Source organism: Rhinoderma darwinii, assembly GCF_050947455.1.
Source record: "Rhinoderma darwinii isolate aRhiDar2 chromosome 9 unlocalized genomic scaffold, aRhiDar2.hap1 SUPER_9_unloc_1, whole genome shotgun sequence".
Classification (NCBI taxonomy): domain Eukaryota; kingdom Metazoa; phylum Chordata; class Amphibia; order Anura; family Rhinodermatidae; genus Rhinoderma; species Rhinoderma darwinii.
Window position 1 is genome coordinate 213,614 of NW_027461827.1, and position 25,086 is coordinate 238,699.

At 44.8% G+C, this 25,086-nt stretch overlaps 1 long non-coding RNA gene across 1 annotated transcript; it reads right to left on the reverse strand.

Annotated features, from left to right (window-relative positions):
* Positions 1-273: 273 nt before the first annotated feature.
* LOC142697922 (uncharacterized) lies at positions 274-24,281 on the reverse strand. The gene is made up of 6 exons (XR_012865612.1): positions 23,930-24,281; positions 11,146-11,192; positions 5,535-5,680; positions 3,152-4,170; positions 1,150-1,286; positions 274-506 (listed from the first exon to the last, which is right to left on the reverse strand). It is a non-coding gene; the product is annotated as an uncharacterized LOC142697922 (long non-coding RNA).
* Positions 24,282-25,086: the final 805 nt, after the last annotated feature.

Here is a 25,086-nt window from a genome sequence, read left to right on the forward strand (position 1 = left end):
CACTTAGGACCAATCTTTCCAAAACATTTACCCGGTTTTTCCACTGTTCGGTAACTGAACTATTGTGTCACGTAAAGAACGCGCTCTACATGGTGCAACAGCAAGATAATTTGGTAGTACTTTCTGTAGAATTGGATCATTGAGGAGCATCGGCCAAAATGTGTTTGAGGTGTCCCTCATTTCTGACCAAATGATACGTGTTCGTAAGTCTTACCTTAGGAGAAATTCCTTATTTTTAGTTACAGTTTGTAATAGCTGTGCACGAGGGGGAGCTGTGCACGTGGTCTTCAATGGGCTTTATTAACATTGCGGCAGCGGCTGCAGCCCTGTTGAGCAAGTCTCTTTCTTAACTCAGTCGTGCGGAATTTCAAATCTTCATGAGTTGAACAAATTTTCTTAACACGCAGTAATCGTCCAGTTGGTATAGCTTCGATGGTGTGGCGGGGATGTGAAGACGTGGCGTGAAGAAATGAGTTTGTTGATGTATCTTTACGATGCAAATCTGTCTGGAGACAACCATTATGGTTCCTTTTAGTTAGTATGTCCAAAAAATCTATCTCAACATGATTCCACTTGCATGTTAATTTAATGTTACGTGTATTATAGTTAAATACACTGATGAATTCCATTAATTCATCCGAAGTCCCCTGCCAGATCATGAAGATGTCATCAATGAACGGGCCCAGAAAAGGAGCTGGTTCATTGATATCTCATGATCTGGCAGGAATAGGTCCCTCTCCCACAGCCCCAGGAACAGGTTGGCGTATGTGGGTGCACAGGCTGCCCCCATTGCCGTGCCCTGGAGTTGCAGGTAGAAGGACCCATTGAACGTGATAAAAATTGTGTTTGAGAACAAAGTCCAATAGGGTTAGCAACAACTCTGAAAAGTCTTTCCTATATTGCTCATATGCAAAAAGGTGGCCACTGCATGCAACCCATCCGAAGGCTGGATGCCGATATATAGTGACTCAATGTCACAAGTTACCAAAATATGTCTGTCATCTAAATGAATCTCTTCAATTTTAAACAACAAATCTGCAGAGTCGCACAGATATGAAGGTAGACATTCCACTAATGGTTTTAAATGGTGGTCGACCCATTTGCACACCTTCTGAGTTAACCCCCCGGTACACAATATAATTGGCCTACCTGGAGGGTCCTTATGAATTTTGGGTAGTAGAAAAGGCGTCTGTATCGTTGGCTCAGTCACAATCAGTGCCTCCATTAGGGACTTGGAGAGGACTCCGGCATCCATACCATCTTGTAGAATGTGGATCATCTTTGCTCTAAAGGATAATAAAGAATTGTATGTTAACCTTCTACAACAAGTGGAGTTTTTTTTTATTTAGTTTTTTTTTAAATTTATGTATTTTTTATTTTTCCAAACATAACAAACAAGCGAACAACAATTCAACAATATTTCCCATGGCAATAGCATCTCTGAACACATATCATTATTTTGCATATTATATAATCTACAATTTGTATAAATTACTTCAAATGATCCTAGTTGGAGCGAGGACAGAATTAGAGATTTTAGCCCAAAGACAAATTGAAAAAGTGTCAATATTCATAGGAGATGAAACACACTAAATAAATCATAAAGAAGGGGGAAGGGAAGTATAGAGGGGGAGGGGGAAGAGGATGGACACGTGTATCCCCATCGTTACCACAATTCAATACAGATATTTAAGGAATCAGATCATGATTGGTGTCACACCAGACAGCTGATGCTCCAGATACCAAGTTGTGGAGCCAAAGCATGCAATCAGTTTTTGTTTTATATGAAGTGGTAAGAGAGGTATAAAGTTCTCCCACAACTTAAAAAAGGCTTCAGTTTTGTGCTCTTTTCGATGGGAGGTTTCCACCCAATCCATTCGGAAAATAGAAGATATTTTTTCTAGGGAAATACGATGTGTGGGGTGTGTATTATTTATCCAAACCTGGAGAATGGCCTTCCTAGCACCCGCAGAGACATAGTATAACAGTTGTTTGTGATGTTTCGGGATAAAGAACATGGAAGGTGGCAGTATCCCAAAGAGACCCCACTTTTGGGTTGAGTGGCATGGTATGGACAGGGTGTTCGACACAAAATATTGTATCTTTCGCCAAAAGTCAACAATAGTTGGGCATAACCAGAGACAATGTAATTGCGGTGCTCCACACTTTAAACACGAATGGTCAGAGGAGTTACCCATGAGAAAGCCCCTATAAGGGGACACGTCAGCCCTATGGGCTATTGTAAAAGACATCTCCCAGGACATGGCTGATGGGAGGTATTTGGCAGCCATAGTTACAGATGATAGGACATCGTCATGAGTTGTTTGATCTAAGTGGTCAACCCAGTAAGATACGCCTGATCTCGATTTAGTGTAGTCCAATGGCTGTCTTAAAACGTTATAATAGGTAGTGATTAGTCTTTTTCGGCATTGATGAAATGGAGTTAAGTGACAGAAGAAGTCATCCCAGTCTTGGTCTTGTAAGTGTCTAATGACCTTGTGAGCATAGCTACAGGCCTGCATGTAATAAAATGGGTGTTGGCCCAAAAAAATCATATTGTATACGTAGTTCATTAAATGAGTATGGACGACGAGTGAGCATGTTAGTTATCTGATTAATACATGTCAACCCCTCCCCCCCAACCCATCCACGAAAAACCACATGGGGGTTGGCATTTTGGAAGTCAAAGTTATGGACCCAAGGAAGAAGTAGGAAAAATCTAGGGTTTAAACCTAAGTGTTGCCTGACCTTGGTCCATGTTTCCAGGAGGACATGACTAGGGGGTTAGCCCGTTCATCAGGTGATAGAGCCGAGTAGGGAGTGTGTAAGAGGCATGTTAAGGAAATGGGTTTTGAAAATTGTTGGTCCAATGTAGAATCAGAAAAGCAGGAGCTGCCGGTTATCCAATCTCCAATCACTCGTAGTTGAGCTGCCATATTGTATAAGTGAATCTGTGGAAAATTAATCCCTCCATTTTCATGATGTTGCTGCAATATGCATAGGCTCACTCTTGGTCTCTTTTGGTTCCAAATGTAGCCTCAAAAGAGAGTATTCAGCCGCCTAACGTCAACTGGTCTCAAGTATATAGGCAAGGATTGTAGTAAGTATAACAATTTAGGGAAGACAACCATTTTTAATAGATTAGCCCTACCTAAAAATGATAGAGTAAAGTGCCTCCAAGCCATGAGTTGGGATATTCCCCCTTCTTGGTGAAAGAGTTTCTCAAATATTCGCAATGTTTCTCGTTCCTCAACTGTCACACATAAATCGCCTTCCTCTTTAAAATACCATTTCTTAAAGATCAAAGATTGTGCAAAAAATTTACTGCTGAGAAAAGATCAAAACAGGAGGCGGGAGAAAAGGTCAAGACTTTGTCCAACAGTGTGATGTCACCTATAGATAATTGATGCATAGAAATGTTAATGACCTTCTTGTGATGTCTTGGATTTTGTTCCAATCCCTTATTCATTTTTCTCCTACTGTTGGACGACTGATTTTAGTTCCGTTTTCTTTTGTATCTTGGTAAGTCACGTGTAGAACTTACGCTACTACATAATGTCATATCATGGTGACCGCTCTGTGATGACAAAGATCACATAGAAGAGGAAAGACTCAGTGATTCACCATTTTCTCTCCGATTCCATCAATATATTTTCTTCTGTTGAAAATCATTATTATCACATATCAATTTCTTTGTTTTTCTGCTCTCCATTTCTTTTCTCCAGACGAGGCCTTGTTGATCCAATTGTGTTTTAAATGTTTCTAAGTCCTCTTTGGACATCTCTGCTTTTAATTTTTGCTGGATCTTTTCCAGCTCGTTATCCCTGTTTTCTAATGAGGTGTTATTGAGTCCAATAAGAAGCTCCATCACTTTAAATGAACACGTACTGCAGTTCTCCTCCCATTTAGATGGAAAATTCACATCTTCAGTTGGAAATGATGGGAAAACTTGTATGCGTAACCCCCTCGGTATAAGGTTCTGTTGGAGATAATTTGCTAGGAATGCTCGGTACCACCAAACTTTCATTCTTTTATTTACAAGGCTTTTGAAGGAGTTCTGCGGCTCCCTAATATTTCTCTGACTGCCAACACCTGTGGCTGTGGAGTCATCTTTAACCAGCCATGACTGTTCTCTGGCTCTAAAATCCATAGTTGGGTTTCTGGCACTATCTGTAAAAACACAGAAAACAAACTGATAAATAATCCAAAAAGACAGCGAGGATCTGAAATCCCAAATGCAGGTGCACGGCCTTTATTACTAGTAAGGGGGGATCCTAGGGTGAAGTCCTGAGCACATCAATATATATATATATGTATAGAAGATAAAAATTCGAGGCACTCACCGCTGTTTCTGTAACTTCCGACCATGTCATCAAGAAGTGACCAGGAAGCAGCATGAGCACAAAAAGCTATAACTGGGTTTGGGGGCAGAGGCGGATCATCGTTAGGAAGGCTCAGGCAGCCGACCAAGGCTCCCAGGGGGCCCATGGCTGCCAAGCCCATAACATTTATTGGCTGGGCTGCACGGGCCCCCTCAAGCCCATTGGCGCCTAGCACTGGAGGGGGCCCCGATACTAGCGACAGCCACATTCACTTGTATCTGCATCCTCAGGACGCAGATATGAATTAATGATATAGGCTTCAGGCCAAGTTAGGACTGCAGCCTATAAGGTGCTGGGAAGACTCACTGGGCAGGCCGCTGTGATGACGTAACTGCATCACGCTGATATGAGCATGCGTTCTGCCTGGAGACAGTGCAGCGCACCGTCCGTCGCGGGAACGGGGCAAGGTAAGTACAATGTTTTGTTTTGGAGGCAATATATGTGGCAATATACAGGGGGGTGATTGCTGTGTAGCACTACATACAAGGCGAGCGGGGATATGTGGCACTATAAACAAGGGGAGAAGGGGCTGTGTGGCACTATATACAAGGGGAGGGGGGATGTGTGTGAAGCTATCTACAGGGGCTGTGTGTGTGATGCTATCTACAGGGGCTGTGTGTGTGGCGCTATCGACAGGGGCTGTGTGTGGCGCTTTCTACGGGGGCTGTGTGTGTGGTGCTTTACTTTACCTTCTGTGAGTCACTAGATTTATAGAGAATCTGTCTCCTCTCCTGACATGTTTTTTATAGGAAATCCTTGTCTTTCACAAAATATCTTTGTGCAGTCCAGGACTGATAGACAATTGCGTGTTACCATTCCCCTTGTCAGGAGGATGTGTCCCTGCACAGTCTGATACTGTCAGTATGTAGGGACGCAGCCCTTTGACAAGGGGAATCGTAACATCCATCTGTTAATGCTTGCACAAAAAGGTAGTGGCAGGGCGGCGGAGGAGTAGGGGGGCCCCATGTTTGGGTAACAGCCCAGGGCCTATGGCCTACTTAATCCGCCACTGTTTAGGGGGCCTCGTTCTGGAGATAGGCGCCGGTCACAGAGGTGGGACTCCCATCTATCTGACATTTATAACATATCCTGTGGAGATGTCATAAATGTCCTTCATGGGAAAACCCATTGAAGGGGATAGACAAATCTTACCTGTCCATACAGAAGTGACATTAATACATTGGGAGGAGCTTTCAGTTGCCGGTTAGTTGTCCGTTCTATGATGGTTGGAAACCGAACAGTTTCTATGGCGATGACGTAACATGGGAGCCCTGCATGTTGTCCAGTGGGAGCGGAGTCTGTTTAGAAAGAGAGAAATCCAATATTTATTATAATATTACAGGAAAAGGTATAGTAGGGGATAATGTTTTATCCATAGCACCTTAAAAATCCTGATTAGAGAGCGGACCCTGTCCCATATATACATATAACTGAACAGTACATTATATACAGTATATATGAGGACAGTAAAGAGGGAGTACAGTATATACAGTGAGGACACGTCCCATATATACATATAAGTGAACAGTACATTATATACAGTATATATGAGGACAGTAAAGAGGGAGTACAGTATATATAGTGAGGACACGTCCCATATATACATATAACTGAACAGTACATTATATACAGTATATATGAGGACAGTAAGGAGGGAGTACAGTATATACAGTGAGGACATGCTCCATACATATATACACACGACTGAGAAGTACATTTTGTTTCCGGACAGTCTGCAGGATATTTATGTAGTGGAGCCCCCAGCAAGGCACCTCCGCCCTGAATATGTGTAGATAAGGGACTCCAGCAGATCGCTTGTTAGGTCCATGTAGAAGCTCAAACACTTCATGGTCCTTAAGAATAAGTTGGGGGTGATGCATTGTCACAGGCACAACTAGAGGTACAGGCCTGGTTATCCATATTTGTGCCCCCGAGTGGCCACTATTTTACCACTGATCTCTATAAAATGGCAATATAATAGGGATTTTCCGGTTTCATGTAACTAGATGCTTAAATTTCGTATAATGAAAAGTTCGGCAACTTACTAATTCCTCAGCATTTTTAAGATATCTGTTTGGGGTCAGTGAATGGGAATATTCTTGTTTATATTCAGGAACATGCCTGATATTTCTCGCAGCTGATAGTTTGCTACAATTGGATCCATTCTAGGTCAGGATTTTCCTCACTGTTTCTGCTATTCATGCCCTCCGGCTTACTCTCTGCTCTGTAGAAGTTCCAGATTTGGGGGTGGGTTGTTGTTAAGGGCAGATGGGTGAAATGTCCCAGGCCCGCTTGCTTCATCATCTTGGAACATACAAGCAGAGCAGCCCCAGGCTACTGCACATGCCCAGAAACGTCTTGTATTATTCCATGTGCAGCACTAGGTGGGGAGGGGGCAAGTGCCAAAAGAACGTTTACCCAACCGTGCACCACAGATAGAGGCTGCCATTGGGGTTGCATACGGTTTATTTACTTACAGACGCAAATCCTAAAAACCTAGAAATTCAAGGTACTGATGTCAGCTTTCTGTCATTTAACCACTGGGTGACATACATATACAGTGCCATGCAGTTAGCACAAAGTACCGTAAATGTACAGTACTTGGATGGTGCGGGAAATAGCGTAGATCCCGGCACGTTACCCCTCAGTTGCTGTGGTCAATAGTGGGGCATCTACGTGGGTAAACAGATGGCGGGGGCTTCTTCTGTCACCATCAGCGCAATCGCAGGTTTCTGATAGGTGCCATGGCAACCGGGGGCCTAAACAAGGCTCCCAGGTCTGCCATGTGTGAATGCTTATAAAGCCATGCCATTATGTACTCAAGGCCTTTGTTGCAGAAGTTTTGTTGTGTTACTGGTTGCCCTTGGATCCGACCATAACCCATTCCTCTGGCTATGGTCGGGAAAAGACACATCCCGACCATAGTATGGCTTTGTGGTCGCTTTCAATGTTCTCATGAACACGCTTTATTTCGTTTGCACTCCGGAACATCCAATTATTCCCGAGTGCTTGGTGTGACTACCAGCCTGTAGCTGCAACTGCGCATCCGCAACAGTAGCGCTGCCCAAGTCCCCGCCTGCACTCGGGAACTGGCAACTGTTCCCGAGTGCTTCTACTAAACTTGCATTTCAGCAAGACTGTATGTACCCAGGAACCGGCGACTGTTCCCAAGTGCTTATTCTAAACCTGTATTTCAGCGTGCGCTACTGCTCATGCGCAGTCACATCGCTGTAGAGGACGGTATGTACCCGGGAACTGGCGACTGTTCCCAAGTGCTTATTCTAAACCTGTATTTCAGCGTGCGCTACTGCTCATGCGCAGTCACATCGCTGTAGAGGACGGTATGTACCCGGGAACCGGCGACTGTTCCCAAGTGCTTATTCTAAACCTGTATTTCAGCGTGCGCTACTGCTCATGCGCAGTCACATGGCTGTAGAAGACTGTATGTACCCGGGAACCGGCGACTGTTCCCAAGTGCTTATTCTAAACCTGTATTTCAGCGTGCGCTACTGCTCATGCGCAGTCACATCGCTGTAGAGGACAGTATGTACCCGGGAACCGGCGACTGTTCCCAAGTGCTTATTCTAAACCTGTATTTCAGCATGTGCTACTGCTCATGCGCAGTCACATGGCTGTAGAAGACGGTATGTACCCGGGAACCGGCGACTGTTCCCAAGTGCTTATTCTAAACCTGTATTTCAGCGTGCGCTACTGCTCATGCGCAGTCACATCGCTGTAGAGGACGGTATGTACCCGGGAACCGGCGACTGTTCCCAAGTGCTTATTATAAACCTGTATTTCAGCGTGCACTACTGCTCATGTGCAGTCACATCGCTGTAGAAGACTGTATGTACCCGGGAACCGGCGACTGTTCCCAAGTGCTTATTCTAAACCTGTATTTCAGCGTGCGCTACTGCTCATGTGCAGTCACATCGCTGTAGAAGACTGTATGTACCCGGGAACCGGCGACTGTTCCCAAGTGCTTATTATAAACCTGTATTTCAGCGTGCACTACTGCTCATGCGCAGTCACATCGCTGTAGAAGACGGTTTGTACCCGGGAACCGGCGAATGTTCCCAAGTGCTTATTCTAAACCTGTATTTCAGTGTGCGCTACTGCTCATGCGCAGTCACATCGCTGTAGAAGACTGTATGTACCCGGGAACTGGCGACTGTTCCCAAGTGCTTATTCTAAACCTGTATTTCAGCGTGCGCTACTGCACATGCGCAGTCACATGGCTGTATAGAGGACGGTATGTACCCGGGAACCGGCGACTGTTCCCAAGTGCTTATTCTAAACCTGTATTTCAGCGTGCGCTACTGCTCATGCGCAGTCACATCGCTGTAGAAGACGGTATGTACCCGGGAATCGGCGGTTGTTTCCGAGTGATTCTAATTTACTATTTCAGCGTCTGCTACAAGTACTAGGACTGCAGTAGCTTCGCTGTTCAAATCTTAGCCGTCACTTGGGAATTACACCTCTGAGTAATCCAGAGCTAGAAACCAGCCTGATAATTATCAGTAATTAATAATAATATTAATTACCAGTCCTCTGATTCCTCCATTGCCGCTGACTGGAGGATTCTATATTTTGCTTCTCTTCACTTATAGACATCTAGAAAAGAAAGAGGTGCTATAATACGTTCCTGGTATATGCTATAGATGTACTGGATCAGTAAAGAGATGTTAGTGTGCCTGGTTTCTGATAAAGCTCAAATAATTTTTAAGGGGCAATTAAATCCGTTCTGGGGTACATTCTGCGGAGCCAAACTAGAGATCCCACCTCAAGTCTTCCTATCCAAGAGGTCACACCGACCACCCCACACTGACTATAAGCCACAAGTATCATGGAATTGTCTCTGACCACAGCCCCTAAATTATTCACCAATCACACCAAAGATCAGATGTCTAGAAGAAATAGCGCTCTCCTTCACATCTGTATAACAGAAAACCATTCTACAATCTATTCAGTGGACCATTTACATCTCATTTATAACATGGGCCTAAGTGTGGCCTAGAGAGGACACCGTATATCTAATATCATCCATCAGGAAAAATATTACACATTCAATAGAGACCTCACATGCGCCAAGTTATGACACAAAGTGATATCACTAGTAGTGAAAATAGCCGGACACTGACTTGTGACTTCTGGCCAAATCACTAGAGAGGAAAAGAAAAGGAGACGCGTCAACTAAACTGCGCCATTCACAGGAAAAATATTAAAACCCTGCCCACACAAACCCTACAAAAATGAGCCTTATTTCAGGGGAGACTTTCATGGACACAGCTGATAACCAGAAAGATTGTGTAACATACTGACAAACAAAATATACTGGGCTCGATAACGTCATTGTCATTACACATAGGGATTTCTACATCAGGAACTCCTCAAATAATGATGATATCTTGTTACTAGCCGGGATGTAAGGGGCGTCTGGCTGCAACATTTATCACCACATTCATCGCTACCTTTAAAATGGTGGATCTGACGGCAAGTAGAGTGTCCTTCCTTACCCTGCCACAAATGGAGCATTTTATAGGAGTTCTTCCCATCGTAGACATTTATGGCATACATCAGAGCTGGACCCGCCATAAATGTCTAAGATGGAAAAACCCCTTTAAGCTGCACACTCGTCTGTAAGAGATGAAACACTACTCTATGGCCAGAGGTAGACAACTGACTGTTAGAACGTCCAAATGTCCTCAAGAATATCCTCCAAGAACAAGAACTCCATAAGAAAACTCTTCTGCAAACAGCAACCAAACCGCATCTGACCGGGGAAATCCAACTCAAAATCACTTTATTACCAGAACTGTATGAATTATTTCTATCACAGCTACTTTACTTAGTCATAATACTTTCTATAGGAATTTTATCAACATTTCGGCCCCATTCACACGGCTGTGCCCATAATCACGGCCTGTGATTGTGGGCACGGCCAGCTGCCGATGGCCGCGGGCCACAGTTTCGGGCCGTGCTCTCATACAAAGTATGGGAGCACGGCCCATAAAAAACGAAAAGTAGGACATGCTCCATAATTCACGGCACGGTTCTACGGCACAGACAGCTATCGGTAGCGATACGGAAAGGTTTCTGCGGCCAATAGAACCAGGCGGTTCTGTTTTTTTACAGTCATGTGCATGGGGCCTTAAATTGTTACTAAACATAGTGACATGTCAGAAGTTTTGATCGGTGGGAGTCCTAGCACTGAGACCCCCACTTATTGCTAAAATGAAGCAGCAGAAGCGGCAGGGTGAGCGATGTACTGCTTTGTTTCTGATCGTCTTCCCTCGGAAAGTTGAGCAAACGGTGTACAGACTCAGAGTTTACATTTAGTCCGTACAACGCTCACTCAGTTTTCCGTGGAAAGCCAATCAGAAACCATGCGGCACAGCACTCACCCAAGCGCTTCTGCCGCTTCGCTGTAGCAGTCGGGGGGGGGGGGGTCTCAGTGCTGAGACCCCCACTGATCAAAACTTCTGCTATGTCACTTTGATATGTTAAAAGTTTAGTTACACTTTATCAGCCTCACACAAGACTAAAAACATACCTTTACCCAACTGCCCCATGACAATCACAATACCTAAACGGCTCCAACGCCAGACACAAAGTCCTATAAATTAATCAAATTAATCAGTTCCGCGTTTTTTTCTGCCACCCATTGATTTCAATGAGGGGTCAGAGGCGGAAACCGCTCCAGGAAAGTGATTTGGGGCATTTTTTTGGCGCTGATTCCGTTGCGGTTTCCGTGTGAACCGACCTGTGGAGCATTCACCATCTTGATTCTCTGAACTTGGAAATAGACACCTGAAAAAGAAGAAGGAGGTGTGAGAATACATTCCTGGTAAATGCTATCGATTTCTATATAACGCCGATGTCTGTAAGAAATCCATGAAATAAGATGTTACTGCAGCGTGTGATCCTACAACTACAATCTATCCGGATACTTACCAGTCGCTGATACTAATCATAAAGGGGGCAATTTATTAACACTGCTGTTTTATACACCAGTCTTAATAGAAAAAAAATTGAACGTAAAGTGCGACACATTTATTAAGAGGCAAAAGCATTTTAATAAATGTGTTGCATTTTTCTGCTGGGCCGTGCGGTAAAATTGTGCAGCAATGACCACACCATGCACCATAGCATCCCTCCCACGTCTCCCATAACATAAAAAAACACATACTCACCTCACCGCTCTTCTTCTCCCCTCCATCTCGTCATCATTTCAGCGCCGCTCATACATAGTGGATGCCGAGAAGTGTCAGAGCCATATATGCAGGAGCGGATTACAATGAGGGCAATGTGGGCACTTGCCCAGGTCCCGAGGCTGAAGGGGGACCAGTTCGCCCAGGTTTTCCCGAACTGGTTGTTAAAATTACAGCTGGTTCAGAGAACCGGGGTGAAACAGGACTTTTTACCCAATTGTATCCGTGTCCTTAGGATGCAGATACAACTGATTACTATTGCACTGGCTTTTTTTTCTGTGGGCAGCATTGGGGCAATATCTACAGGGCACTCTATTTACACTGGGCAATATCTACAGGGGGCATTTTGACTGGCGCGATCTACAGGGGGCAGTGTGACTGGCACTATTTACAGAGGGTATTGTGACTGGTGCTATCCACAGAGGTTATTGTGACTGTCATTATTTACAGAGGGCACTGTGACTGGCGCTATCTACAGGGGGCATTGTCACTGGCACTATCTACAGGGGGCATTGTTAGTGTGTGTGGTGTTTCAATGAACGCTGTGTATAGGAATAGAGACAGCAGCAGCGGCGCTGTCTCTATTCCTCCCGGTGATCATGTGACTGGTCACATGATCGCCGGGTGCCGTTAGTGACAGACTGCTGCTGGGTCTTACTAGACCCAGCACAGCCCAGTTAGTGACAATCGTCACTATGAGAGGGCTGATTTCCCCTGTAACTGGGGCTGTTGTGCAACTCCAGTTACAGTGGAAAAGATGGTGTAAAAGAAAGAAAAAATATATATAAAGTTCCCCAAAGGTCTTTTTTGACCTTTGAGGGACGGACCATAATAATAAAAAAATAGTAAAGTACAAAAAAAATAAAAATAATAAATACTCATAAAATACCCACCCCAAAAAAATACCGTTCCCCCCCGCCAATCATTGTTGTAACGCTAGCGCTGACCCAATTACCCCAATATAGACATATAATATATTAAAATTCACGGTAGACAATGACGATCACAAAAAAAAGGTCTATTTTAGGGTAAAACTATGTTATTACCAAAAAAAAAATAGCTGAAACGTAAAAAAGCTTATTTTTTTACTATTATTTTCAAACTTTATGAATGAAAATTCTAAAATGGCAAAAAGGTGTGTATAAAAACGATAAAAAAATAAACCTCCATTGTCTACGGAAAAAACGTCGCAAAAATAACGTCGTTAGCCCAACAAATAAAAACGTTATAGCCATTTAACTAACACGTGCTAAAAACGGCTAAACGGTGTCTGGTCCTGAAGGCGCAAAATAGCCCGGTCCTGAACTGGATAAGATCTTCTGGGGTCCTGTATCTAAGCCTACATTGTTAGGCTTAGATACGGGGTCTAACAAACAGTGTCACACATGGAGCCTGTATCTAAGCCTAACACAATGTAGGCTTAGATACAGGACCCCAGATGACATTCCTTTTATTCCTGTATAAGGGTATGTTCACACGGCCTATTTACGGACGTAATTCGGGCGTATTAACCCCTGAATTACGACCAAAATTACGGCTTGAAAGCGTTGGCAAACATCTGCCCATTGAAAGCAATGGGCTGACGTTTGTCTGTTCACACGAGGCGTATATTTACGCTTCGCTGTCAAAAGACGACGCGTAAATAGACGCCCGCGCCATAGAAGTGTCATGTCACTTCTTCAGACGTAAATGGAGCCGTTTTCCATGGACTACATGGAAAACCAGCTACAGTTACGTCCGTAATGGACGCGGCGTTCAAGCGCCTGCACATGCCGTTACGGCTGAAATGACGGGGCTGTTTTCTCCTGAAAACAGCCCCTTAATTTCGGCCGTTACGGACGCTGCCGTGTGAACATACCCTAAGATTAGTGTTTTGGGGCCCTGTATCTAAGCCTAACATGTGGTATTCTTAGATACATGGCCCATGTGTGACACTGTCTGCTTGGGTAATGTTACTAAGGCTACCTTGTGGTAGGCTTAGATACATGGTCTAACAGTATCACACATGAGCAGTGTATCTAAGCATCCCTCTTTTTTTTTTTCCTTAGTTATTAGGTGTTTTTTACAGGTTGGGTCCTTGGTACTACATCAAGTTCAAGGACGACTTCAATGACACCTTTTTTATTTGTAATAAAATCGTTAACCAGTGTTGTGTGTGTTATTTTATTACAATATTTTTTCTATGTCCTTCTCATTTATTTAAAAATGTATTACTAGTGCATTATTAATGGCCACTGTCTAACAGCGTCCATTAGTAAGGCTTCATGCACACTAGCGTGTGTATTTTCCGCGCGTGAAAAACTTGCGTCAATCCCATCCGTGTGTTTGCGTTAGGGCGGATTAACACGAACGTGCTATACGTCCGTGCAACCCGCGTGGTATTCACGCTTGTGGCACGGACCTATGCAAGTCTATGGGGCAGTGCAGACAGTCCGTGAATTTTACGCAGCATGAGTCCGCTGTGTAAAACTCGCGACATGTTCTATATTTCTGGGTTTTTCGAGCATCACGCACCCATTGAAGTCAATAGGTGCGTGAAAATCAGGCGCAGCACACGGAAGCACTTCCGTGTGACGTGCGTAATTCACGCAACAGCAGTAAAATAATGAATGTAAACAGAAAAGCACCACGTGCTACAAACATCCAAACGGAGTGTCATAATGATGACGGCTGCGCGAAAACCGAAGCCGCGCATCCGTATGAACATGACACGGAGCGGTCAAGTGCATTTTGCGCACGCAAAACGCCACCGTATTTGTGTGCGCAAAACGCACACGCTCGTGTAAATCCGCCCTTATGCATCAGTGTGCTTTTCGATTGTCATGTGTTATTCACGCACTCACAAAGCCAGCCCATTTTTTTCTTCTTTTTTACAACAAATTGCTGTGTAAATCACGCACCAAACACGTGTGCGGTGCGTGGTTTTCACGCATGCATTGACTTCAATGTGAGTGTAGGTGCATGATAACGCACCAATAGAGGACATGCAGTATGTTTCACGCAGCGGACTCTCGCTGCCGGAAAAGTCACGCATGTGTCAACGGCCCCATTGAAATAAATGGGTCGCGTGTGTTGTGCGTTTTTTCAAAGCACAGCACACGGACGTGATTCACACTTGTGTAAATCGTGCCTAAGGCCCCATTCACACCAGGGTGAATCTCGTCCGTGTGCTGATCGTCGAAACCACGCATAGCACACACGCGACCCATTTATTTCAATGGGGCCGTTTTCACGCAGCGAGAGTCCGCTGCGTGAAACATACTGCATGTCCTCTATTGGCGCGTTATCATGCACCTACACTCACATTAAAGTAGACGCATGCGTGAAAACCATGAACCAAACAAGCGTGTTTGCTGCGTGATTTGTTGTAACAAAAAAATGGCCTTTCTGAGTGCGTGAATAACGCATGCCACTTGCTAAGCACACTGATGCAGAACGCACACAAAGTGACCCGATTCATACGCGTTTCTCACGGGCGTCAATCTTACACGCAAGTGTGCATGAGGCATAAGACGGGGCTGGACGAACACTAAGGGTATGTTCACACGAGGGCGTCCGTTACGGCTGAAATTACGGGGATGTTTCAGCCTGAAAACATCCCCGTAATTTCAGCCGTACAGGCATGTGCAGGCGCTTGAACGCCGCGTCAATTACGGCCGTAATTAGCGCTGCTATTCATTGGAGTCAATGAATAACGGCTCCAATTACGGCCAAAGAAGTGACAGGTCACTTCTTTGACGCGGGCGTCTATTTACGCGCCGTCATTTGACAGCGGCGCGTAAATATACGCCTCGTGTGAACAGACAAACGTCTGCCCATTGCTTTCAATGGGCAGATGTTTGTCAGCGCTATTGAGGCGCTATTTTCAGACGTAATTCGGGGCAAAAACGCCCGAATTACGTCCGTAAATAGGCCGTGTGAACATACCATAACCATCACTATGACCCGGTTACCCTCCGCCACCAGGGGCACTGGGAATAGCATACCTGGGTAACATCCAGTAGCTGACCATCGCTAATACTGTGGTTGCCACAGCGCTGGCTGTTATTATTAGGGGGGATTCATACGAGCGTGTATTCGGTCCGTGCGGGCCGCGTGGTTTTCACGCTGCACTCATGGACCAATACAAGTCTATGGGGCAGTACACACAGTCCGTGTATTTTGCGCAGCGTTTGTTCGCTGCGCAAAATACGCGACAGGTTCAATAACTCTGCGTATTTCACGCATCACGCACCCATTGAAGTCAATGGGTGCGTGAAAACCAGGCAGTTCGCACGGAAGCTCTTCCGTGCGAACTGCGTGTTTGCGCAACAGCTGTCAAAAGGATGAATGTAAACAAAAAAGCACCACGTGCTTTTCTGTTTCCGAACATCCAAACGGAGTGTCTTTGCGATTAGCGAAGCCGGACAAGTGAACCGAACTTCACCAAGTTCGGCCGAACTCGTTTTGGCCGAACCCGGCAAAAAAATTATCGGTACGCGACGTCAGGAGATAGTCACTGTCCATGGTGCTGAAAGAGTTAAACTGTTTCAGCACCATGGACAGTGACTTCCGATCCCAATAAACATGAACCTGTAAAAAAAAAACGAAGTTCTGACTTACCGATAACTCCCGGCGTCTTCCTCCAGTCTGACCTCCCGGGATGACAATTCAGGCCAAGTGACAGCTCCAGCCAATCACAGGCCAAGCACAGGCTGTAGCGGTCACATGGACTGGCGCGTCATCCAGGGAGGTGGGGGCCGATGTCGAGAGGCGCGTCACCAAGGACGCGTCACCAAGGACGCGTCACCAAGGCAACGGCCGGGAAGTTCTCGGTAAGTACGAACTTATTCTTTTTTTCAACAGGTTTTTCGATATTGTGTTCGGCATTCACTGTCGAGGGTGCTGAAAGAGTTAGCTCTTTCAGCACCTTGGACAGTGACGGGCGTCGACTAGCCTCATCTCTATGATGGCGGCTGCGCGAAAATCACGCAGCCGCGCATCAGACACGGATGACACACGCAGCTGTCAAATGGTTTTTGTGCGCGCAAAACGCAGCGTTGTTTGCGCGCGCAAAAACGCAACGTTCGTCTGAATCTGTCCTTAGGGCACGTTCAGACGTGGCAGAGTTTTTATGCTTCAAATGTTGTTGCAGATTTAGGGGAAAGTACGCAACGAATCTGCACCAATATTTGCAGTTTTGACAGGTAATTCAGACGTTGCAGAAAACACAGCGGACCTGCCACTGATTTCGGTTTTTGCATTGCAAAGGCTGAAATACTTTGTGCCATTCCACTTCTCCGCAACAGACAGTGCATGCTGCGGCCTGAGATTTCTGCACCGCTGCCTATCGTCCGCAGCCGAGTTCCCATCAATGTCTGAACTAACTTGCCTAAAAATGTGTAGAAGGCCTGATTCAGATGAACGTGGCGTTTTTGCGCAGGCAAAACACGTGGCATTTTGCCTGCGCAAAAGCCACTTACCTGCTCCGTGAAGCAGCGTCATATGCGTGGTTTTTGCGCAGCCGCCATCATTATGACACGCCATTTGGATGTTTGTAAACAGAAAAGCACGTGGTGCTTTTCTGTTTACATTCATCCTTTTGACAGCTGTTGTGCAAAACAGCCAGTTCGCACGGAGGTGCTTCCGTGCGGCAATGCGTGGTTTTCACGCACCCATTGACTTCAATGGGTGCGTGATTCGCGCAAACCGCCGGAATATAGAACATGTCGTGAGTTATACGCAGCGGAATCACGCTGCGCAAAAATCAATGACAGTCTGCACTGCTCCATAGACTTGCATAGGTCCGTGCCACACGTGTGAAAAACACGCGGGTTGCACGGACGTATATGGCGTTCGTGTAAATCCGCCCTTAGGTAGACAGCGCCACTACGATTCCGGTCCACAACGGATTGCTTCATGTCTCTGCCTAGGTCTATGTCCAAGCAAAGCGTGCAGGAGCGGAATCCCCGACCATAGTGGGAATCCACTACTCCGATAAGTTACAATAGCGCTAGGTACAGGTGGGGGAGGGGTAGTGTGTCATCTATGTAATAAAATGACTCCTCCTCACAACACAAAGTGCAGGAGGAGGAATGGTACATGAAGTACAATAACGGAGGCAGCATTAGGCTAAGTTCACACAGAGTATTTTGACGAGTTTTTTTTAAGCGGAAACAGCGTTGCAAAACTCGTCAAAAACGGCCCGAAAATGCGTACCATTGATTTCAATGGGAGGCGTCGGCGTAGGCGTCGGCGAGCAGTAAAACTGCCTTGCGGGAAAAAGAAGCGACATGCTCTATCTTCGGGCGTTTACGCCTCTGACCTCCCATTGACTTCAATGGGAGGCAGAGAAAGCGTATTTCGCGTTGTTTTATGCCCGCGGCGCTCAATTGCCGCGGGTGAAAAACGCCACAAAAAACAGAAGCAAAAAACAACGCCAAAAAGGCTACGATAAAGCCGCGAAAAAAGCCGCAAACAAAGAGGCAAAGAACGCCACAAAAAACGACAGGGAAAACGCCACGAAAGACGCAACGAAAAACCCAGAAAAAAAAACGCAAACAACGACGCAAAAAAAGACGCGAAAAACGACGCAAAAAAGGCTACGATAAACGCCACGGAAAACGCTGCGAAAAAGACGCGAAAAAAGAGGCAAAGAACGCCGCGAAAAACAACTGGAAAAACGCCACGAAAGACGCAACGAAAAAAGCAGCAAAAATAACCGCAAACAACGACACAAAAAAAGAAACGATAAACCACGCGAAAAAGGCTACGATAAACGCAACGGAAAACACAGCAAAAAACATCGCAAAAAAAGACGCAAACAAACAAGCAAAAAACGCCAAGATAAACTAAGCGAAAAACGCCCCGAACAAAGCGGCAAACAAAAACGCAAACAAAGCCGCAAAAAGCGCACAAAAAACTCCGGGAAAAATTACGCAAAAATCAACGTGCAGGGAGAGGTAAATCTGCCGCAAACTTCAAGACGGAATTTTGAGGCAGATATTCTTCCTGCAAAAAAACTGTGTGTGAACATGGCCTTAGTGGAGAGAGACATGAGATAGAAGAGGGTGGGCGAGGGTGGGGGTGGACGAGGGTGAGGGTGGACGAGGGTGAGGGAGACACGAAGAGGTTTATAGACCTGAAAAGAGAAAGAAAACATAATGGGGGGAGAACGGTCACCATCCTTCAAGAATGTCAGCAAGAAGACAAGTCCAGTGAAGGATGTCAGCGGGGAGGAGCAGGGACAGCTCACGTGAACTCTTGGAAGGTACGTGCACGCTCATTGCAGCCTGCAATGAGCGTGCACGGGAAAAAAAGTTTCCTCACAAGGAAAGATCAACAAACCAGAGCTGAACTGCATGTAAACAAGCCGTGCTAAACTCAAAGCAGAAATGTGCGAAGTAGAATTATTTTTTTTAAATAATGCTTTATTTAGGTTGTCTGTATAAGGGGTAATGTATGACACAGTTTTTGAAAAAATTTTGGTATCTCGGACAACCCCTTTAAAGAGGCTCTGTCACCAGATTTTGCAACCCCTATCTGCTATTGCAGGAGATCGGCGCTGCAATGTAGATTACAGTAACGTTTTATTTTTAAAAAACGAGCATTTTTGGCCAAGTTATGACCATTTTTGTATTTATGCAAATGAGGCTTTCTAAAGTCCAACTGGGCGTGTTTACAGTAAAAGTACAACTGGGCGTGTATTGTGCGTACATCGGGGCGTGTATTATGTGTGTTACAACTGGGCGTGTATTATGTGTGTTACATCGGGGCGTGTTTACTTCTTTTACTAGCTGGGCGTTGGGAATGGGAGTGTATGATGCTGACGAATCAGCATCATCCACTTCTCTTCGTTACCACCCAGCTTCTGGCAGTGCAGACACAGCGTGTTCTCGAGAGATCACGCTGTGACGTCACTTCCTGCCCCAGGTCCTGCATCGTGTCGGCCACATCGGCACCAGAGGCTACAGTTGATTCTGCAGCAGCATTAGCGTTTGCAGGTAAGTAGCTACATCGACTTACCTGCAAACGCCGATGCTGCTGCAGAATCATCTGTAGCCTCTGGTGCCGATGTGTCCTCGCTCGTCCGACACGATGCAGGACCTGGGGCAGGAAGTGAGTGACGTCACAGCGTGATCTCTGGAGAACACGCTGTGTCTGCACTGCCAGAAGCTGGGTGTTGTGAAGAGAAGTGGATGATACTTCTCGTCAGAACGCCCAGCTGGTAAAAGAAGTAAACACGCCCCGATGTAACACACATAATACACGCCCCGATGTAACACACATAATACACGCCCCGATGTACGCACATAATACACGCCCAGTTGTACTTTTACTGTAAACACGCCCAGTTGGACTTTAGAAAGCCTCATTTGCATAAATACAAAAATGGTCATAACTTGGCCAAAAATGCTTGTTTTTTTTAAAAATAAAAACGTTACTCTTATCTACATTGCAGCGCCTATCTCCTGCAATAGCAGATAGGGGTTGCAAAATCTGGTGACAGAGCCTCTTTATGGTAAAAGTAGATGTTAAATCTACTTTTACCTTAAGAGAAGGTAAGTGTGTACAGTAAAAACTAAAAGAACTAAGTGTGCCAGGCACACTGAAAGCCAATTTCCCAACTGCTGACTAGTATTGATTAAAAAGTAACTTTTATTAATTTTGCCACTAAGAAGTCCATATGGACATGAACAATAGATACAAACAATTTAAAAATTGTAGCCAATGTTGCTGCTGCACACGCTCAAATAACACTCCGTCTGCATGTATTGCCAGACAGAGCACAAGGTGCTGGGATTAACAAGATACCAGATCTGACAGATCGGCTGCTGCAGACTGCCGCGTCGTGACAGATTCAGTGTTACTCTCAAAGTTAAATTCAAATGTGCGTGCTGGGATTGCTAGGCAAGCATGGCTGTTTAAAATAATAAATTTAGCCCCCCCGACATGTTTCGCTGTCAACACAGCGTCCTCAGGGGATCAAAACGGGGCTAGTGACTTTGAGAGTAACACTGAATCTGTCACGACGCGGCAGTATGCAGCAGCCGATCTGTCAGATCTGGTATCTTGTTAATCCCAGCACCTTGTGCTCTGTCTGGCAATACATGCAGACGGAGTGTTATTTGAGCGTGTGCAGCAGCAACATTGGCTACAATTTTTAAATTGTTTGTATCTATTGTTCATGTCCATATGGACTTCTTAGTGGCAAAATTAATAAAAGTTACTTTTTAATCAATACTAGTCAGCAGTTGGGAAATTGGCTTTCAGTGTGCCTGGCACACTTAGTTCTTTTTGTATTCATTACGTGCCTGCCAACTGCTGGGGTCTTCCCAGTACTCATACAGTAAAAACTAAACCCAAAAAACATGGAGGAAGCTCAGTTTTCTCAAATTCAACCATTACATGGTACTTTAAATGGTGCCCAAAAAACGACAACTCCTCTCGCAAAAAAATAATCCCTCACACACCACTCCATTGACGTAAAAATAAAAAAGTTATGACTCTAGGAAGGCGAGTGACAAATGAAAAATGGCTTGTATAACCTCTTCAGGCCGAAGCCATTTTAATAGACTTTGAGGGCTTATTTTTTACGGGAGGCGTTGTAGTTTCTATTAGTAGCATCTAAAGTACCATACAATGCACTGGTAAACGGAAAAAAAATTATTTGCGTGCTGAAATTGGAAAAAACTGCGATCCCTTCATGGCTTTTTGGGTTTCGTTCTTACAGATTTCACCGTGCAGTAAAAATGAAAACGGAACTACATGCTGTGGCTCAATACGATTGCGGAGATACCAATTTATATAGGTTTTCTTAAATTACACTACTTTCAAAGAAAAAAAACTTTTTGGTAAAAATTTTTTATTGGTGTAGCCACATTCTAAGAGCCATACGGTTTTTATTTTTTCATCCATTGAGCGGTGTGATGCGTATTTTTTGTGGGACGAGCTCTAGTTTTTATAGGTACCATTTTTTGGTACATGCAATTTTTTGATCACTTTTTATGACATTTTTTTAAGAGCTAAGTTGACCAAAAAACAGCAATTTTGGGGTTTTAAATATTTTTGGGTTCACCATGCGCGTTAAATAACGCTATATTTGAATAGTTCAGAAACAGCTATACCAATTTTGTTAACTTTTTTTTATTTTTTACATTACTTTAGAGGAAAACTGGGAAAAGGTGTTTTTTTTTAACTTTTAATTTGTTCTTTTTTCCTTACTAAAAACGATATTTCCCTTTTTTTTGCTAGGGGACATGACCCAGCGATTGTTAGATCGCTGGTACAATACACTGCAGTACTAATGTATTGCAGTATATTGTCATTTCCACAGGCTTCTGTTAAAGTGCAGCTAAACGTTTAACAGACTTCTGACATGTCATAGTGACATGTCAGATGTTTTGATTGGTGGAGGTCCAAGCACTGAGACCCCACCTATCGCTAAAAGTACGGAGCTGAAGCGCTCGGTACGGGCTCTTAGACTTTCTCCGATACATTGGTTTCCGGAAAAAGCCGAACAGACACGAAGCGGCTGAGCGCTCACACGAGAACTTCAGCTGCTTCATTCTAGCGATTAGTGGGGGTCTCAGTGCTCGGACCCCCACCAATCAAAACCTCTGACATGTCACTATGACATGTCAGAAGTTTCTTAAACGTTTAGCTGCACTTTAAGCCCTGCCACATGCAGGGCTTAGGAGAGGCAGAGTGAAGGCAGTCTTGGGGGCCTTCATTAGGCCCTGGGCTGCCATGACAACCATAGTGACCCAGCGATCTCATTGCGGGTGGGGGTGACAAGCTGTCAGAGGGGGCCGCCCCCTCTTTTTAACACCTCAGATGCTGCCGTCGTGATTGACCACAGCATTTGAGGGGTTAAACAGCCAGAAATCAGCGCGATCACTGTTTCTGGCCGTTAGTCCCGGGTGTCATCTGTAATACACAGCTGACAGCCGCAGCGTATGGTGCACGCACAGCGCGTGAGCGCTCCATACATCACCCCCCGCACTATGACATATCTGACACGTCATTTTGCGGGAAGCAGTTAAGGGGTTGAACAACAGGAACTGGTTCTTTAAGGTTATATTCACGCACAGAAGATGATTTTTTCTGGAAACCCAAACAATTTAAAGCTCCTGACCTCTTTAGGGTCCCAATGTATTCTGCTTTCTCTCTTCTGTAATGGCTCATTCTGCTTTTACAGAAAATTCTAAACTGTGCCAGATCTGCGAGGTCCAGCGCGGGCCTCTACCTTGCTATACCATATGGAGTGAAATATACGTTAGCGAGGAGCTGGCGTAGATTTCCACTATAATTTATGCCACTTTTCTGGGAGAATCATAATAAATTTGTTGGCTCAGTGGCCACGCCCCTTTCCCCTCGACCACGCCCTATTTCTACAAAAGTGTGGAAAGTGGCGCAAAAAAAAGGGCAAAAATTGCAATTTGCATCAAAAATGCGACTTTTAATCCCTTTTGCGACTTTTCTACGCCTGGCGTAGAAGAGTTGATAAATGCCCCCCCCCCCCCTTAGTGTCTTATGTCTCTGTGTTCTTCTCCTGCCTGTCGTCCTCGCCTTCCTTACAGCTGTACTAGTGACTGGACCGTGAAGTAACAATCATTACCAGATAGAACGTCAGGTCCGCTCATTGTATAATATTACAACAGAGGATGAGGAACGTTTCTTGGGAAGGGCCTTGTATAAACATTACAAGTTGTAGAGTCATTTACTGCTTCACATAAGCTGAGAGACTTTCCTCCGGTTCTGTCCAGATTTCATGGATTTCATGACTAGATGTCACATTATAAAAGCTCTTAGCTGCCATATTTGCGCTCACTTATATATAAATACCGTCAGGGCCGGCCTTAGGTTGGATGGCGCCCTGTGCGGGATTCTCTATTGCCGCCCTCCACAAAATTAACCACATATATAGACACATACTGGAACATATATACTGCACATACATAGAGGGACATATTTAGACAAACAGGCAAATATATATATACATATTCTGGAATATACACACACACACACACACACACACACACACACACACACACACACACACATATATACACTGTGCAGATAATGTAGTAGATGTCACCTGCAGTCCTATGTAACACTACAGATAACACAGTGATAACTCTCTGATTACAGATAATGTAGTAGATGTCACCTGCAGTCCTATGTAACACCACAGATATCACACTCTGATAACTATACCCACACATATATACACACAGAGGCACACATATATACACACTAACATAGAGACATATATACACATATATACACACACCCACATACTGGAACATATACACACACAAACACAGAGACACATACACACACATAGACACTTACATCTCTTCTTGCTGACAGGATCACAGGTTTCTTGCAGGACGGGCTGTGACGGAGCTTCCTCCTCTGCTCTTGCTCCTCGGCTCTTGTTTCCTCCGTGTGTGTAACGAGGAGGAGAGGACAGAATAGGGGCAGAGCCCAGTGTTGCCCCCTACATGCTGGGAGGGTGCAGCGCCCCGTGCACTCGTACAGGTCACACACACCTAAGACCGTCCCTAAACATCGTCTCTTACACAGATCTCAAGTCTCTCACTGTCTATTATCCGCTCAACTGACACCAACTGACACCTGCAGTTCCATGGAGACGGCTGGTGCAGAGGAGCTCTGAGGATGGGATCATTCAAAGCGTCCAATCAGAAGCTGCCAACTGGTTTGTACCACTAGGTAAACTACAAGGGTAGGCTCGGACCAAACCAATGACAGTTTTTGTGTTTGTTTTAATAAAGCAACAAGCGGTTATATGTTATACATTATATATATATATATATATATATATATATATATATATATATATATATATCCAAAAAAGAGAACGTGAAGCAGCACTCAAATAAAGTGAATTTATTCATCCAACATGGAACCACAACGTTTCACCTCCTCTATGAAGGCATTTTCAAGTCACTTTATTTGAGTGCTGCTTCACGTTCTCTTTTTTGGATATCTAACACATAAGGAGAGGTCACGCCTTTATTTTTGAAGCTTTGCACCAGCCTAGTCAGGCATTTGTTCACAGTGCTGCTCCAATCCTCTGCTTTTTTTTTATATATATATATATATATATACACACACACACACACGCACACACACACACACACACACACACACACACACACACACACACACACACACACACACACACACACACACACACACACACACACACACACACACACACACACGTGTATGGAAAGGAAATGATTTATTCCATCTCAAACAGAAAAATAGTGACATTACAGATTTAGGCCCCATGCACATGACCGTAAAAACTCCCGTAATTACGGGCCCATAGACTTCTATTGGTCACGGGTACCTCCCCGTATGCTTACGGGAAGGTGCCCGTGCTGTTGAAAAAGATAGAACATGTGCTATTTCAGGCCGTAATTACGGCACGGGCAGCCAATAGAAGTCTATGGGGCTCCCGTAATTACGGGTGACTACGT